Source organism: Neofelis nebulosa, chromosome 1, assembly GCF_028018385.1.
Source record: "Neofelis nebulosa isolate mNeoNeb1 chromosome 1, mNeoNeb1.pri, whole genome shotgun sequence".
Taxonomy (NCBI): domain Eukaryota; kingdom Metazoa; phylum Chordata; class Mammalia; order Carnivora; family Felidae; genus Neofelis; species Neofelis nebulosa.
The window spans coordinates 219,344,981-219,363,947 of NC_080782.1; the positions used below are offsets into that span (position 1 = coordinate 219,344,981).

At 45.4% G+C, this 18,967-nt stretch overlaps 1 long non-coding RNA gene across 1 annotated transcript in view; it reads left to right on the top strand.

The window, feature by feature from the left end:
* The first annotated feature begins 2,722 nt into the window (after nt 1-2,722).
* Nucleotides 2,723-18,967, top strand: part of LOC131485614 (uncharacterized) — a 28,379-nt gene continuing 12,134 nt past the window's right edge. Inside the window, exon 1 of the long non-coding RNA XR_009248940.1 lies at nt 2,723-3,231. This is a non-coding gene — a long non-coding RNA (uncharacterized LOC131485614). The remainder of the gene's footprint in view (nt 3,232-18,967) is intronic.

An 18,967-nucleotide genomic window follows, 5' to 3' on the forward strand; every position in this document is an offset into this window, starting at 1 on the left:
ATACTGAATATGTGTGCCTAAAGTAGGTATAGAGAAGAGAGAGGAAGAAGTGAAAATGCCACAGCAGAACTATCTAGAAAAAGAAAAGAGAAAAAAAAAAAAAAACGAAACCAAGCACTGGTAAAGACAACATCATCAATGTGATGGCAACCAGTAACTGGGCACCGGTTCCCAGACCCTACACCCAGAGGTCAGACACCCACCCTTCTCTTAAAACCAGCACCGTGAGGGAGGTTCTGCTGGTCCCAACAAACAAACAAACAAAAATAAACGCTTCAACACTTGCAATATCTGTCCGTGTGTCCCTGAGTTACCTCTCTGACCTCCTTATCTATTACCTCTACATCCCTACACCTCTATACCCTTCTGCACCCCTCCCCTACACTCCTCTATAGTCTTCGGCACCGCCATCTTTATTCAAAAATACCTTTGGAATGAGACTCTCCTCATCACCCTTTTTAAAACTGCATCCCTAAGGTGCACACTATCCTCATTTACTGCTCTATTTTTTTTTCCTCCAGAGTACTCACCTATTATCTTAGCCATCGTCATCGGCTCATAACTAACACTTGCATGAAGTTTAGCAGGTGCCTGGCACTGTTCTAGATTTTCTATACACACACACACGCACACACACGCACTTGATCCCTCTAACAACCTATGAGGTAGATACAACAACACTGTTTTCATTTTACAGATGCAGACCCGAGGCACAGCCAATAAAGGGGAGCGTTGCACACCCAAGCAGTCTTGCTCCCAAGTTCGCATTCTTACCCGCAACAGCACAGGGATGAAGGAAAGACCTTTAAATCTCAGAGGTTCAAACGTTTCTGGAGACTATCCAAGTTTATCAAGCACGAAGTAGCTGCTGGCAATGTCAGTGACCTTGGCCCAAATCTCCACAGAGACCGAGTTTAAACGAAGAGTGAGCCAGCAAGAAAAACAACACAAAACAAAGAACAGGTTTTATGTATGTCATAGGACAGTTCAAGTGATTTGACGGTTTAAAACACTCTTAAAATGTGCATAAATAAAAGCTCAAGTCTCCCGACCTACCGTATTAAAATAGCCGTCCCAAAAGCTGTCTTCTAAAAACAGCTTCCAAAGAAAGAAAGAGAGAATAGGGAGGTACTTTACAGATGTTCCCAGGACACTTGTTTCCTGACCCACTATAGATTGTTGAAATAAGAGAATGTCGAGGAGCCTAAGGATTAAAAAGAATCCCACACTGCCCTTCAGTCTTCATCACCTGAAATCAACTAGAGCAGAGCACCTGTTGGCCATGGGTGCTTTTCAAGGTCACCTGCCCCCAAAACTTTGAGGTCCAATTTACATTTATCTCTTTCAGTAAATGTAAAACTAAGGATCCAAGAACAGAACTAAAATATTTTTTTTAATTTTTCTTTTAGTGTTTATTTATTTTTGAGAGAGAAAGAGAGAGAGAGAGAGAGAGAGAGAGAGAGAGAGAAAAACCGAGTTGGGGAGGGGCAGAGAGAGGGAGACACAGAATCTGAAGCAGTCTCCAGGCTCTGAGCTGTCAACACAGAGCCAGATGTGGGGCTTGAACCTATGAGACATGAGATCATGACCTGAGCTGAAGTTGGACGCTTGACCGGTTGAGCCACCGAGGCACCCCTGAACCAAAATATGTTTTTAAGGAATTTTCAAACATTAGTTGTTGAGCAGATCACATTTAAGTGTGTAGATCATTTCAGCTGCTTCTCCTTTGTCATTTTCCAGCCTACTGTTAACGACGACAAAAACATCTGCCTCTGAGACTTCCTTTTACCTGCGGCAGTATTTCCCTTTCATGGTTCACACGTGAGAAATAAAGCATCATTCAATATAGGATTATTATTACTATCTTGTGGATGAGAACACTGAGGCCTAGGAAAAGGAAGTGAAGACCACACACAGCAACTAAGCAGCAAGCTCAGCACTGGGACCCTGGAACCTTGCTCCAGAGCCCCCAATCTCACCCTCATGCTTCTGTATATGTAAGATACAACAGCACAAAAATTAAGGGGGAAAAAAAAGAGTCCCAATCAAATATAATTTTTATGCCAATCTGAGAAATTCCTCACTTACCAGCTGTGTGACCTTGGGCAAGGCACTTAACCTCTCTGTGCTTCAGGTTTTTTTTACAGATTGTTGTGAGAACTTAACGAATTGTAACATGCATCTCTCAGTCCGACAGACACTATTCCATAAAAGTTGGCTTTATCATCACCATCAGTGTAATTTTACAGACTTAGACTTCAGTGTATGACAGCACAATTAAGGAGACCTAGTTTTAGTTCCCAACTTTGCAAATGAGTCATCTTTCAAGTCTTTTTAATTAAAATGAAAACTCGGGACGCCCGGGTGGCTCAGTCGGTTAAGCCTCCGACTTTGGCTCACATCACGATTTCACAGTTCATGGGTTCGAGCCCCACGTCGGGCTCTGTGCTGACAGCTCAGAGCCTGGAGCCTGCTTCAGATTCGGTGTCTCCTTCTCTCTCTGCCCCTTCCCTGCTACAGCTCTGTCTCTCAAAAATAAGTAAATGCTAAAAAAAAAATGACAACGCGAAAACAATCAGAGGTCTTGGTAATATTGACTTGCCCACCTTACTTATCTCTTTAGAAAGGATACAATATGACACACAGGCATTACTATTGCTCATGTTTATAATCTCTGGAAGGCTTGACAAGCTTATTTAAAAAGAACTGCTTCAATTTTAACAGTAATGCAACCAACCATGTGACTCTTTCCTTTCCATATGAGAAATACGAATCTCAATTTAGTAACAAGGGAAACTATTCAAATTTGGCAAAGCTATTCTTTGTGTGCCCTCAGACAGGTGGGGAAAATGTGTTCGCGAGCAACGCAGTCTTTCTTGACCTCTTTGCTTATCCTCCTCTAAAGACCATTCCAGTTAAAACGCTTATTCTTGCACGTTTATCCTTGGTGCTGGCAGAGTCTTCCCTGTGTCAGAAAACACGACCTCCAACTTCAGAAGGCTAAGGATGTTTTCAGAGTCATGAAGAGCATCTCGAATCAAATCTAACCCCCAGAGGCCACGACCGGTTTTCATCAACTTTCCTAGCATCTCCCTCCGGCCCTAAAGAAGATGAGGAAGCACAGTTCCTGAACCCTGAGGTCACACTGATGCGCAGCGTCAGGCAGTACTGCTCGCAAGAGGGCCCAGAACGAAACACTGAGGAAGAGCCACACCCGGACATCGTGGACAGGTAAGCGGGAAAGTGCCCGCACTACCCTGAAGGTGCTGCCTTACCTCTGCTCCAAACGAGGTTCTGCTGGCGGCCAGGAGGGAGGTGTGCGCAGCAATGTGGTGATACCTTAATTTATAGAAACCACACTTCTGCTTTTCAAAACCCTACTCTTCCTCCAGTTACCGTCCAGTGAGGTAGGGCAGGGATCACCCTGCTGCTTCTCACACAAACAAGGTTTCTTGACTTGCCCAGACCTCACTGCTGCTATTCAGCCTTTCAGGACAGAGTCCCCGGAACCCAAAGTTGCAGACCCTCAGTCCTTTGCGCTTTCCCAACGTACCGTCAGTTCAGAGATCCTTCCAAGTGCCATTGCAATAACACAGTAAGCACGGTTCCGGAATATACCCCTTCCTTATCGTGTTGATTCCCATTCGGGCTACATAACCCCTCTTCCGGCGGTTCTCCACATTCTCCAGGCTGACGGTATCAATGTGGCAGGAGGGTGGCGAACCTCACCGCGGCCACCCGCAGGCTGGAGCGGGGTGGGGGTGCAGCGCAGCAGCTCCGCTTTCCCCGCCGCAGTGTCAGCAGGTGGACTTCTCGGTGGGCGCTGGGGTCCACACAACCGGCCGTGCGCTAACCCAGCTCGGTTAAGTAACAGAAAGTTTATGGGTTTGGGCCACCAGACATCCATACATAGGGCTGGGTGTGTGGGGAGCGGATCCTCCGCGGGCCTTCGCCATCTGTGCGCGCGCTTTTGGGGAACCGAGAAAAGCCTGCGCGCCCGGAGCGCGGTGCCTGGGGCCACGCAGGGCGCAGGCTTTGGGCTCACTGACCTTCGCCCGGCGCTGAAGTGTCTTCGAGGTTCCGTTCCTGAGCCTTCCGGATCCAAGCCGAGCACGGGATCGCCCCCTTTTGCGAGGTCGATTCCATAAAAACCCGCCATCCCTGCAGAGCAGCCCCCTCCTCCACTCGCCCAGGGGCCTCGGCACTGCCCGGCCCCTGCCCCGGCGTGCCCCCGGGCTCGCGCACGCCTCTCCGGCGCCCCTCGCCCCCCCCGCCCCTCACCGCTGCAGCAGCCTCACCGCGCCGGCGTTACCCACCTCCGGCGCCCCTCGCTCCCCCGGCCCGCTCACCCCTGCTCACCAAGGTGCGCGCATCGCGTCGGCTCCCGGCTCGCTGGGCTCCGGGAGCGCGCCACCGCGGCGGAAAGAGGGAGCGAGGAGGGGGAAGCGGCGCCCAGACGCTGCCACGCCGCCGCCACCCCACCCCCATCGAAATCCCGGGCCACCGCAGCAATCCGAGAAGGTCCCCGAGGAAGCGAAGCGCAGCGGCCGGGCCTGCAGCCGGCGGGGAGACGCGGAGGACGCGAGCCGGAAGGAACTGCGGCCCCCGCGCTGCCCCCCCTCCCCCCGCAGCCGTGTCCTCGGCCGCCCACCCCCGAGCCGGGTGACGCGGGCTGGGACAGCCGGGGGCCGCCGTGCTCCCCTCTTCCCGCGTTCCCTCCCGAAATCACGCCGTGCCCTCGCTGGGGGCGGGGTGGGGGGGGGCTGAGCCGCAAACGTGCTTTCTGGGGTTGAAATACCGAGATGCCCGCAGACCTGGCGGACACGAATTCCCAGCTCCCCCCCTCCCCCGGGCAGCGGTATTTGGCGTTCAGTGCAATTGCCTGAGAGAACGCGTGATCCTGCCGAGTATACGGGATTCGTCCGCACAGAGATCTACGCGCCCGACCGAGACCTAAAGCTTCCCCCGAGCGTGACCTCAGCGGGCTGCTCCGCGCGGAGCCCCACGACGGCGACTTCCCTGGCAGCCTCCGACCTACCTACTCATCACCTAGTCCTCTGGAAGCGAGGGGTGCCGCGGGTTGCGTCCAGATCTAGGTGGACGCTGACGAGAAGCTGCCAACCAAAACAGAATGTTGTCACGCTCAGACACCGAAGCCCTGACCGTTGGTAGGGCTGAGTGCACGGTGTCCCTTCGCCCCTAGGGAGGCTGAACACGCTCCGCCAGCGCCCTAACCTCTGTTGGGGGAAGAATCTCGGAGTTACCTGCCCCGGTAGCAACAGGCAGCGGGTGAGCCGATCTAGGATTACTTAAAAGACTCCCTTCTGCGGGGTAAGCCAACTGCATCGCACCCCCCTCGGTTCTTTGGCTTTGTCCTGGGTCACCTCCAGGTTGTGGAACCAGCTCACGGGTATGTTGGGCTTTATTTGCTGGATGTCTCTTTGGAACACGCTTTTCCTGGCACAGCCTAGACTGGAGTGGCTAAGGGGCGGCGTCAGGTAGTCTCTGATCCTAAGTCAGAGTCTGGTGAACACTAGCTGTCAGTCACCCGACTTAACACTGAGCACAGCCTGTTTGGAGCCTAGAACCACTTAGACCGGAAAGGACTCTGAACTTTTGGGGTTCTGTCTCAGGAATTCGGATCGGCTGAAGACAGACTGGGAAGGGCTTACACTAAACTAAAAAAAAAAAAAAAAAAAAAAGTATGTGTGGGCTCGGGTACTTTTACAAATTATTTTCGAGCCATCCTATCAATATTCCGGAATATCATTTGTTTCCACAGATTCTTCCTCTGTGTCTTAAAGAGGTTAAGTTACTTGCCCAAGGTCACACAGTTAGTAAAGCACAGTTAGGCTCTGAAGACCGAGGTCTCCATCAACCAAACCTTATGTCCCTTTTCCACCATGCTACACAGAAAAATAATGAAATCGAGGGGCGAAGCATGAGAATTTTCAAGCAATAATTAAAAGAGGAAAGGAATCAGGAGGAAGTGGACAGAAAAAATGTCATGCAAAGTAAACCAGTAAGTCTACTATTCAAAGAAAAAAAAAAAAAAACAACCAACAGAAACCAAACTGTACTAGGTGGTAAGACTGGACAAATCCAAGGCAAAGAAAGCATTCTTGTAGGGACACTAGGAGATTTTAGACCAAGATGGTAAGATTTGGTCAGTCCCCTTTGAAGTCACTTTGGAATCATCTTTATCAAAAGTAAATAGGCTGGCCTATGCCCTGTTATGTGGGCATCCTATAAACTTGAACATCCACATTCAACATCTAATCACAAATAAAGGAGGCCACATTCTGCAAGCTTATCTCTACAACTAAGAGAGAAAGCTCAAGGATAGGTGTTTCAAATAAGGAATACTGGAAATCGACTGTCCCCTCTGAGATTAGAGTTCTGGAGGTAGAATTTCCTAAGTCCTAAATGCTGAGTATGGGCTTTTCAAGACTGCCCAATCAATTGTTCAATGCTGAGAAAGTCACTGATAATTACAAGCCAAAAACCACTCAGGAAAAGCAGAGGTTGGTTTTCTTTTTCATGGGGAAGGTCATCTTCCAGGTCACAGTGCCCTCCACGCCCTGGGGCCCCAGGGCAGTGAGCATATCAGGAACAACTCACGGCTTCATCTAACTGGGCTCCTGCCCAGCACCCATTGGTCACACACAAGTCTCCATTGTGGCCAGGACGAGCCTCACAGGGGAGCAGAAGCCTGGCAGCTGCCCTTCCAAACCCAGCCAGACTTCACAAGAAGTGATTTGTGCCATGAGCAGGGACGCGACCCTGTTGTTGAGCTCAGCTAATGAAGTCAGCAAAGGAGAAATCGGTCTCCGTGCAAAACAGGAACGAAATGAGATGAACTGCCTCGTAAGCTACGAAAAGGAGTCTGCTGACATCATGACTTTCAGGGAAGGAGGGATGATCCTACATGTGAGGGAAGTCAGCACGTGACAAGGGGTAAAAGAACCAGGCTGCATTAGGCTTGTCTCAGTTTCTTTTCCTCCTTCCTGTGTGTCTGAAACATCCATTATCCACAAAGGACAAATTTGTATGATGATGCTACTTACGTGAGGAACCTAGAATAGGCAAACTCATTGAGACAGAAAAGAGAATAGAGGCTACCAGAGACGGGAGGAGTGGAAATGGGAAATTATCGTTTTGTGGGTACAGTTTCTGCTTGGGATGATAAGAAAGCTCTGGAGATGGATAGTGGTGATGGTTGCACATTATTGCAAATGTACTTAATGGCACTGAATTGGATACCTACAAATGGTTAAAGTAGTAAATTTCATGTTCTGTATATTTTACCATAATAAGGTATATGTGTTGTAGGTATATACATGTATATAAATACATATTGAAAATGCATAGTGTATATGTTATATATGATATATACATTATATATATGTAATATTATAAACATATATAAATATATTTAAGATGTATCATCAGGATGTAATACTTCTTTGGAGTAAAAGCCCAAGGGAAAGCAACATGCTAAGATAAGAGATGCCTTCTGCCCCCGGAAACTCTTTGAATTTTCATAAGTCTTGCCCTATTTTGCTTTCCTTTAGGGGTGCCAGAGCCTAGCTTTGGGTTTGTCGTGCTCCTCATTCAAAAGGAAGAGTAATCCTGCCACTTTACTACTTGCTTCTGCCAGTGATAGGTAGCTGGGGGTCTGTGAGGGCATGTTCAGAAATGGCATACCCTGAAAGAGGTTCTACCTTTCAGAGACAGAGGAAGCTAAAATATGTTTTAAAAAAACACAAAATTTAACTGAGTAAATTTAAAGATCTAATTGACTTTATTCAATGATTCATGAATCAGGCTCACAGAAGGGAGCTCTGTACAAAAAGGGAAGGTTTTTTTTTTGTTTGCTTTGTTTTTAATTTTTTTTTTAACGTTTATTTATTTTTGAGACAGAGAGAGACAGAGCATGAACAGGGGAGGGTCAGAGAGAGGGAGACACAGAATCTGAAACAGGCTCCAGGCTCTGAGCTGTCAGCACAGAGCCCAATGCGGGGCTCGAACTCACGGACTGCGAGATCATGACCTGAGCCGAAGTTGGCCGCCCAACCGACTGAGCCACCCAGGCGCCCCCAAAAAGGGAAGGTTTTTAAAGGCAGAAAGGGGGTGGGACAAGGAAGCCATACACAAAAGAAAGGATGATTTCCAGCAAGGTCACTCTCCTCTGAGGGACAGGCAGGGGGCGGGGCTTCTCACCCAGTCTAACCTCACTAGTGCCATCAGTTCATTCCAGACTGATTGGAGGGAGCGTTCACAGGCGTAGCTGAAACTGTAAGGAACTCTTGGTTTACTCTTGTGGGGGCAAATGACTCCATTTCGAGCCTGTTTTCCCTTTTGTCACGAGCAAAAGTATTTTGTCACGAGCAAACCTTGATCCCCAGGGTCAGCCTGTTTTGGTGGAAATGGCAAGAGGAAGGACACGTGCCCTGGGTCTGACGGAAAACCAGTAAACCTTGTCCTTAGCTCCCCTCCTCCTCTCCCCATCCTCTTTGAAGATGCCCTTAGTTAGCGGGACTAGTAGAACCAGAAGCTGCACCTGTTCTGTGGTCTCTTTTCACAAGAAATGTGGTATACGTAAAAATGTGGGGTCCCACATGAGTGCAAGGGTACCCAGTAATCTGTTAGAACTGAAACAATAAGCTGTTTGTATTCTGTCTTGCCCTCTGGATTGTCGACCCGGGGGACCTTACTCAGTTCTGAGTTACTTCCCCCACAACTCCCTCCCCCCAGACCTGGCCCTGTACTTCACATGTTTCTGGGGATCCATGTATTTGCTAACTGTTCACATGGCTTGCGGGGTGTGATTTGAATGCCATCCCACGAAAGGGAAAGACATGAGGCTAAGATTATCCCATGTTTGGAAACACTTGAAGTGTCCAACATTTAGTTTCTTAGTCAACATTTAAAGTGTTCTTTACTATGATCTCAGCCCAATTTCCAGTCTCTTCTCTCACTCGTGTCTCAATTATGCTAAGGCTCTCAATGGCCCACCAATTGCTCTGAGGACATACTTCACTGTTTCCTACCTTTGTGCCTCAAGCCATCAACCACATTTTACGTTTTTCACGTCGGCTTCCCAGAGACGACCTGGTACTTCAGTGTTTCTTGCCTGACATTTTGTTAGTCTTTCTGGTAGCCTTCTGGCCCAGTATAGATAATTCCTTATGTCATTTCCACATGGGCTGTTTGATAAGGAAAGGCTAAAATGCCTAGATTCAATCCTGTGTGGCTGGTAGGAATCTTTCTCTGTAACTTGGATATGAAAGAAAGAAAGAGAAAAGAAAAGAAAAGAAAAGAAAAGAAAAGAAAAGAAAAGAAAAGAAGGAAAGAAAGAAAAAAGAGAAAAGAAAAACCTTATTTTTCTAAAATTGTTTCTACATCAAATTAAGTTGACTTGGTATCCCCACTTGAAAAGGTAGCAGGAAAAAGGTGCCATGTGTTAACGAGCCTTGCTCCCTCCCTAAAGTTTCTCAAGAGCTCAAGTGCCTATGTAACATTTCTGGTCTCTTCCATCATGGTCACTAGAGAGATCCTCATTTTTGAAATTTACTAATTTGAGCAGTTCCATCACTCTATTCCAAGTGTGGGTACCAGGGTCCTTCACCAGGCTCTTAGGGATTCAGTCACTCAGCATTCAAACGCTGCCCCTTCAGAAAGTCTATCCCTCTCTCACAGACCCTTTCTGCCCTTCCCATTAAAAAACAAAAAGGCAGGGGTGCCTGGGTGGTTCAGTTGGTTAAGCATCGGACCCTTGATTTCAGCTCAGGTCATGTTCTCACAGATTGCGAGATGGAGCCCTGCATGGGACTCTGCGCTGACGGGCTCCCGCTGTGGGATTCTCTCCCCCTGTCTCTAGCCCTCCCTCATGCGCATAGGAACACACACACACACACACACACACACACACACACACGTGCTCTCACGTTCTTTCTTTCTCTCTCTCAAAATAAATAAACTAAAAAAAAAAAAAATCTTCTCTTTGAAGAAGCCACTTCCCACTCAGGCAACTCCTGCCTTTCTGCTTACCATACCACACAATCCAATTAAGTTAAGTACACAATGCCTTAACTCCGCCCTGGGGTACTCCAAGCCCTACTGATCCTCTTAGGGGCAGGGAGATTAACAGAAAAGTGGTCTCAATTCCTTTGGATTTTTCTGCAAAGCGCTGAGGATAAAACAAGTGCATTTCTTAATAAGTTATCATGAACAATAAAATACAAATACTTTTCTCAATAAATTATTTTGCCACATTAAGTTACAATCTTTTAATATGCCAGTAAAATGAATACCGTGGGAGACTAGCTCTCTGTAGCAAAGATGGATCCAACCAACACCTTCTCTCTCTCTCTCTCCCCCTCTTTTTTTAAAAATTTTTAATGTTTATTTATTATTGAGACAGAGACAGAGCGTGAGCAGGGGAGGGGCAGAGAGAGAGGGAGACACGAATGTGAAGCAGGCTGTCAGCACAGAGCCAGACGATGTGGGGCTCCGGCCCACACACTGTGAGATCGTGACCTGAGCCCAAGTCAGAGGCTTAACCGACTGAACCACCCAGGGGCCCCTTCTCTCTCTCTTTTTTGATTCATTTCACTAGCCATTAAGTCATTCAGCTTGACTTGATGCTCTAATTTTGTGCTGTCCTTACTAACTTCTATTTAAAAGTAGATTTGCGTGTCAGTTTGCCTACAGGGAAAGAAGGTGCTGACCAGCCACCATGGGTGTTCTCACCGACTCCACTACCCTGAAGTTATATTTTTCATAGTAAATAGTCATAAATTATCATTCCTTCTTGCCTATTAATCTCCAGTGAGTTTGGTCAAATTAAATCAGATCCCGTAATAGGGAGAGGAATCATCCCCCAAAGACACCCACATCCTAATCCCCAGAGCCTGTAATTATGTCATGTTACACGGCAAAGGAGAATGTAGATTGCAGATAGAATTAAGGTTGCCAAGCAACTGACTCTGACAGGAGAAGATTATCCTAGACCATTCACATGTCCCAACGTAATCACAAGAGTCCTCATAAGTAAAAGAGGGAGGCAAGAGAGTCAGAGTGATGCAATGTGACAAAGATCTGGCCAGCCATTGCTAGCTTTGAAGATGAAAGCAGACCGTGAGCCAAGGAATGAAGGCACCCTCTAGAAGCTGGGACAGACAAGGAAATGGATTCTTCTGCAGAGCCTCTGGAAGGAACACACAGCCCTGCTGACTCCTTGATTTTAAGTCAGTGAGACCCATTTCAGAATTTCGGACCTCTAGAACTGTATGATGATAAATTTTGTATTGTTTTAAGTTACAGACCTCAAGAGACTGAGTGATTTTGGATGCACTGCAAAATCCAAACTCCAAAAAAGCAGTTTTTGGAGCTACAATGTAGTATCCTTGCCAAGTGGTTTCCTGGATTCCATTGGAAATATCTCAGTTTTTTCCCTCTAATCATCAAAGTGCTTTGAACATAATCTAGGCTCTTAAAAGTATCTGTCGAATAAAGAAATTTTGGCAAAATGTAGAGTCTGCAAGCCACAATTGGTCTACCTTTGATACTCTGGAACTTGAGGAATAACCATCTCTCTCTCTCTCTGGCTAGTTGTGAACGAGTGCCTCTGCTATGAAGACATTGGTAATTAAATTGTATGGACTGCACGTAGCAGAATTTGTGACGATAATACCCAGGTCTCTCTTCCACTTACCGAGAAAAATTAAAAAATCAATGCCAGTCTTAGCAGGCAGCAGTGACTTCCCTCATACAGGAGGGAGCTTCAGTTCTACTCCACGACACGAGGAAGCTCTTCAGGTTGGCTGGTGGAAGAGCTTGTGACATTGTTGTCAACATCGCTGACACCCATATCATGTACAACACGAAACACTAGGTCTATTTGAAGAAGGAAAGACAAGTAGAGCATTTCAATGAATCATTACAGCAGTTGGTCAACTAAGAAGGGCTCCCAAGAGTCCTATTGTCATTCTTTGGTGTGGGAGCTGCTGTCAGAGTCCAACCAAGTGTAAACAAAGAGGTCTCTTGAGAAATGCCATTGGCTGAAAGCTACTGACTGAAGAACCCTCCTGGGGAGAGCTCTGCTTCTTGAGTTCAGCTGTGTACAGAGCTGATGCACTGACCTAGCCACATGCACATTCACTGGGTTCCAATGGGCCAGGGGGCCTCGTTTTAAATGTTTATTGTTTCTAATTAGCGGCTTTAAGACAGTCCTGTTTTAAGTAGCAGAAACACGTGCAACACAAAGCAGAAAAAGAAAGCCTGGCTGATTCCTGTTGCTGTTCTAAGTTGGGCTTGGGTGAAATACAAGAAGGGGAGGGTGAGGAGAGGAGGCTGGAGGGGAGAGTCTAAGGCCACCTTAAGGTGTTGGAGCTTTAGCCCCAGGGCAGGGGGAGTTACTGAAGGCTCCTGGACAACGGGACATGACAGTGGGACAGTGGGAGCCTGCTGATGTTTGCATTTTCCTTCCTTGGTGATCTAATATGTCTTAAGTTTTCATATGCACGGGAATCCCCTTAGTCTTGAAAAAAAAAATGTAGATTCTGACCCAGTAGTTCTCCGGTGGAGCCCCTGATGCTACAGCAAGGTCTTAGGTGATGCCGGGACTTCTGAGCCAGAGACCACATTTTGAGTAGCAAAAGCCTAAACAGAATGCCTTGTGAGCATCTATCAATGATTTGTTTTCAGAGCCTGCAAGAAGGCAAGGGAGCAGCTGGAGGGCGGACACAAAGCTCTTTTCCCTTTTCAAATAGCTGTGTATTTTCCTGGGGTGACCTAATAGTCTGGACAGAGAACATTGTAGCGAAGTCCGTAGTCATTCTTTCTGAGCCCTTCCTTTGTTCTGGACCTTACTCAGACTCTCTGCGCTTTCTGCTCAGAACTCGCTGTCTTGTCCTGCTCTCCATGTGCTTAGTTACAAATAGGCTTTGAAATTTCTTTTTCCTAATGTCTTAAGCAGGACTGACTTCTCCGTTTCTTGAAATTGACATCAAGCCAAGAACATCAGATTCTCCAAAAATGACGATCATGCCTTGGTTTGGATGATTTAGAGATGTGAAGGAAGGTTACAGAAAAATAAATTAGATGCAATACACAAAAATTAATTTGAGAGGGATCACAGAGCTTAATGTGAAAGGTGGAACAGTAAAAACACTTAATCTTTAAAAAGCACATAGAATGCCTTGGTGACTTGGAGGTGAGTAAAAATTACTTAATCGGGACATGGGAAGTACTAACCATAAAAGATATGATTGGTATTTGAAATAATATATTCAATAACACCTACAATCTAGTCTTTTATATTAGCTACAGTTTATATTTATTAGAGATTTACAAAGTATTGTGAAAGACTCTTCAGATGGGCCCAAATACTCACACACACACACACACACACACACACACACACACAGAGCCCTAAACTTTGTGTTCATTTTGTGGATGCGTTACAACTGCAAAATACCAGACCCTTTTCCAACTAATGATTTATAAAGAGAGAACAAAAAAGAGGCCTCAGCCGTGCTTTTAGAATCCTCCTAAAAGGACAGCAGCCTAGAAAGAAAACTGGCTGTCAGTGCAGAGTGCTCCTGATGAAGTTGTCAGCATTATTTGGGGTCACGTGACCTCCCAGCCACAGGAGCAATGATTTTGTCTTTCTTTTTTTTTTTCAACATTTTTTATTTATTTTTGGGACAGAGAGAGACAGAGCATGAACGGGGGAGGGGCAGAGAGAGAGGGAGACACAGAATCGGAAACAGGCTCCAGGCTCCGAGCCATCAGCCCAGAGCCTGACGCGGGGCTCGAACTCACGGACCGCGAGATCGTGACCTGGCTGAAGTCGGACGCTTAACCGACTGCGCCACCCAGGCGCCCCTGATTTTGTCTTTCTTAAACCTTTTGCAGCAGGCAATGTGCAGTCAGACTTAAGAATAGCCTACTGACATTAAAGGTTGGTAGTTCCAGGCAAGTCTTTAAATAAGACCCAAGACCACCATTTGTGCAATTTTACTCTGTATTATTATTCTATCAGGAAAGAGGGTAATAAGGCGGATCTGAGTTTAGCTCAGGAATTCCCAGCCAGACATCCCAGCTAGACATCCCAGCCAGATGGGAACCTTCCCATCTCTTTGCCACTTACCAGCTGCATGCCTTGGGCAAGATACTTCTTGAGCCCTAGTTCCCTTCTTTGTAAAATGGACAAGATGCCAATAACGTGTAGCACGTAGGGTTGGACATGCCAGACCCAGTGCTGGCATGGAGAAGTCACCTATTGGTGTGATAATCATAGCTCTCTCGTGCAGCAAAGCTACTGTCTGGTTTGGCCCTACACTCATAGTCCTTAAGGACCATGCCCCAAACACTTCATGTTCAATCAGACTCTTCCTGACTCCCAACATCTAAGCTTCCAAGTGCCCCAAGCATATCATGGAAACTAAGGAAAAGTAGGCACCCCTCCCTGATAGACTGAGAGGCAGATTTGAAGACATGGGACCTTCTTTTGGCCAGCCTTTTACAGATTATCACAAATGAAAATGTAACTTGCCAACATTTACCTTTGGTGTTGGTAGATACCCCTCACAGAGATGCTAGGGACGAATGGAGACTAATTTTTGGACTCTATCAAGGACACAAAGCAATAGTATCAATGAAGAGTGTTTATTTGACATTGGGCAAGATATTTAGGGTCTCTAAGTCTCAGTTTGCTTCTTTGTGAAGCATGCTACATGATAAGAGTATCTACTTCAAAACAGTGATTATGAAGATTAACACAGAAATATGACACATAGTACAACTTCTATAATAAATGCTTAGAACATTATTTATTAATAGTGCTGATCACTTCATTAAAACTTACTTTCCCTATCTGTAAAAAAGGATACTAACACCTATTACATAGGATTTTATGAAGATTAAATGGGATGATATTTTAGAGTTCCTAGGCCCAGCTGCAACATGGGGCAGGTTTCCCTACATACACCACCAAGAAATTCTCAGACACCAGCAGGGTGTCCAAGAATCCAACTCAATTCTGACACTCTGTACCCGGAGATGACATCACCTTCCACAGGCTAAGGGCTCAGTCCCACAAGACTGCCCTCAGCACCCACCCCCACTCCAGATGCCAGTCTCAAGCCCCAGGCCACTATGTGTGCTTCTGACCAACTGGCTACAGCTGAGAGGTTCCCATGACTTATTCCTTAGGTTCCATTTCTTTACTAGAGCTACTCACGGAACTCAGGGAAACACTGCCTCATATTTACCAGTTTGTGGAAGGGTGTGATAAGAATACAAATGAATAGCCAGATGAACAGGTGCACAGGGTGATGTCCTGAACAAAGGAGCTCTGTCCTTATGGAGTCTGGGGACTTGTTAGGTGGCCTGAGGAAGCATTCTGGTTTCCCGAGTGTAGAAACCCTCTGAAAAAGACCAAAAAGCTATCCTTTTGGATTTTTGATGGAGGCTCCATTACATAATCATGATTGACTAAGTCATGGACTATTGGCTGATTCAACCTCCAGCACTCCCTTCTCTGAGGTCCAGGGGACTAAAAGTTCCAAACCTTTAATCACATGGTTCATCCTCCTGGCAACTAGAGCCTCCCCCACCTTGCGTGGGTCCAAAAGTCACATTCATTAATAACAAGACACCCATTTCACCTGTATGGCTCTGAAGCATTTTTAGGAACTGTGGATGATGACCAAATATATCTAAGAAATATTCGGCCATCTGAATAGCCAAAAGTTGTATTCCTTAGAACCCATTACATTACAGATAATGTTTAAAAATATGTGTGGTACATTTTTTATAGATTATAAGAACTTAATAAATGTTAGTTTTTTTAAGTTTTGTTTAATGGATATTTATTTTTGAGAGAGAGAGAGAGAGAGAGAGAGCGAGTACCAGTGGGGGATGGGCAAGAGAGAGGGAGACACAGAACCTGAAGTAGGCTCCAGGCTCCGAGCTATCAGCACAGAGCCCAATGCAAGGCTCTAACTCAAGAACCCTGAGATCATGACCTGAGCCCAAGTCAGATGCTTAACCGACTTAGCCACCCGGGAACCCCAAAATGTTAGTTTTTTTAAACAAACTTCTGTTAGTTTCTTGTTTCACTAACCCTACACAATACACACACACACACACACACACACACACACACGCATGCATAGTTTTCCCTGCTCCCCATTGATCCTATTGAATCGGGAGAAAAATCTATACATTGTTTCATGAACCTGTGTACTGCTTGAGGTCTTCTGAAAGGCTCAAGTCCAGTCATAGAAATTTCTACCATCACACTTACTGAATAGATTTAAAATGAGTATTCTTTTAAATTCTTTTCCTTGAATAACATTATACTTGGTGGGGAAGAGAAACAGATGCTAGTTATCCTGTATCCGTTTCTTGCCTAATCCAAATGGAAGTTATAAATGACATAATATGAAACACTAAGATTCTCTTACAGTGTTGTTCTCTCCTCTCCAGTTACTGCCCTAAAAAGCCAGTTGCTTGTCATCTAAATTCTCATAAAATTTAACTGATCCTTCTCTATCAGATCTTGGATCATTTCCCTTTCAGTGAATCAGACATTCTTTTTTATAGACTTTCATATTTAGACTTATGAGTAACATGGTAATATGCCCCAATAAATATCTTTTTGTCTGAACAGAGAGGCATTTGTTTAAGCGACTAAATATAGTAATTACTCAATATATTTATTTCCTCCCTTCCACATACTTCTAGCAAGAGAACTGTGTACTGTGTCAATGGCATAAAGCAATAGAATATAAGTGATGTGTTTATTTGACCTTGGGCAAGATATTTCAGCTCCCAGCCTTAGTCTGTTCATCTGTAAAGTGCACATGATAAGAGAACCTACTTCAAATAGAGCAACTATGAAAATTAAATAGACAAATATGAATCTTTAGTGCTGTCCTCGCTTTGCTTTATACAATTGGTTATCTTTTAAAGATACCTGAATCATAAGAAAGAAAGTCTCCTATTTGCTTGTATGGTGCCATGTATTTCTCCATGTGGTCTCCATTTCGTGTTCTTCATTCCTTCATGTGGGTCCAGGGAGAGCTAGAGTAGAATGTAGGGTCATCAGGTCTGTGTCTTTCCTGTCTAAACCCACACGGTGTGTGCAAGTCAGAGCCGGGGCCAGAACTGAGGCCTCCAGACCTCCTGGGCAGAGTCCCCGCAACCCCAGCACATGGCCTTCCACCTGTCGGAGAGGGTGTTGAACGGCGTTATAAACAAGCAAGCATCTTCAGGTTCCTCTCGGGCACCACTTCCCTCTGGGCGATGATGACCCGCTGAAGGAAAGGATCTCGAGCTGCCTCTCCAGCAGTTATCAGAAACAGTTCTGCAGATTTGGGGAAGCGTGTGGCCAAGGAAACAAAGTAAATAGTTCGCAAGATGAACACCTTTATCTTCCTGGCCTTATCTACATCTATTTTAATCATATTTGTGAATGTTCCAGAAAACAGATTGGACACTTTGGGACTCACAATTCTTGAAAATGTTAAAAATGCGGGTTTTTTTTTCTGATTTTAAGTAAAATATATTTATTGTAGGCTAGTTGGAATGGAAAAATTACTCAATTTCTAAATCAGACATAATCCTATAACTTATAGACAACAATTCTTAATATTTTGGTGTATTTCCTTTGTCTTTTTGCATGTATATGTACATATATGGTATATATGTATATGTACACACACATATATTACAAAATAGAAAACTGTATATACAGCATAATCCAAACATTTTTTAACTAAAAAAATCTTTTTAAGTTTATTTATTTATTTATTTATTTATTTATTTTGAGAGAGACAGAGACAGCACGAGTCGGGGAAGGGCAGCTAGGGAGGGAGAGAGGAAAGCCCAAGCAGGCTCCATGCTGCCAGGACAGAGCCCACTGTGGGGCTTGAACCCATGAAGCCGTAAGATCATGACCTGAGCCGAAATCAAGAATTGGATGCTTAACCAACTGAGCGACCCAGGCATCCCTAATTTTTTTTAATGTTTATTTATTTTTGAGAGAGAGAGAGAGAGAGAGAGAGAAGCAGAATGCAAGTGGGGGAGGGGCAGAGAGAGAGGGAGACACAGAATTCGAAGCAGGCTCCAGGCTCTGAGCTGTCAGCACAGAGCCCGACATGGGGCTTAAACTCACAAACTGTGAGATCATGACCTGAGCTGAAGTCGGACGCCCAACCGACTGAGCCACCCAGGCACTCTAGCATAGTCCAGATTTTAAAAATAAGATAGCATCAGCATTTCCACAATTCATGAAATGTCTTTCAAAAAAAACCTGATTTTGAGTGACTGTGTAATAGCCCATTGCATGGCTGATCCATAATTTATTTAACCAACACTCAATGCTTCAGATGATAAAATTATTATTCCATCGCAGGGCTCCCTTTTATTGAAAGGAAATAAATGCATCTCAGGTACTGCCTCACATATATTATCTTCCTGGGGACACAATCTACTTTTTTAAAAAAAAATGTGTATTCATTTTTGAAAGAGAAAGAGAGCAGAGGAGGGGCAGCGAGAGAGGGAGACAGAGGATCTGAAGTGGGCTCTGGGCTGAAAGTCAAGAGCCTGATGCTGGGCTCACACTCACTAACTTTGAGGTCATGATCTCAGTGGAAGTCGGAGGTTTAACCAACTGAGCCAGCCAGGCACCTCTACAATTTACTTTTTTAGTGCAAAAGGCGGGACAAGCTCTATTTATCTAGTTAGACACCGAAGAACACCTTGGTGGTTTAAATATCTGGCATGGCAGATTTGTAAGAAATGACAGCAAATAAGGACTTTAAATCTTTGTTTTTCTCACCACTTCTGAGACAAACACTTGGTGCATTACCTTGATTCCTGTATTTACTTGTTCACTCACCTATCCCCAGAGGATCCTAAAGAAGTAAAAACCCTGCTTATGAATGAATGA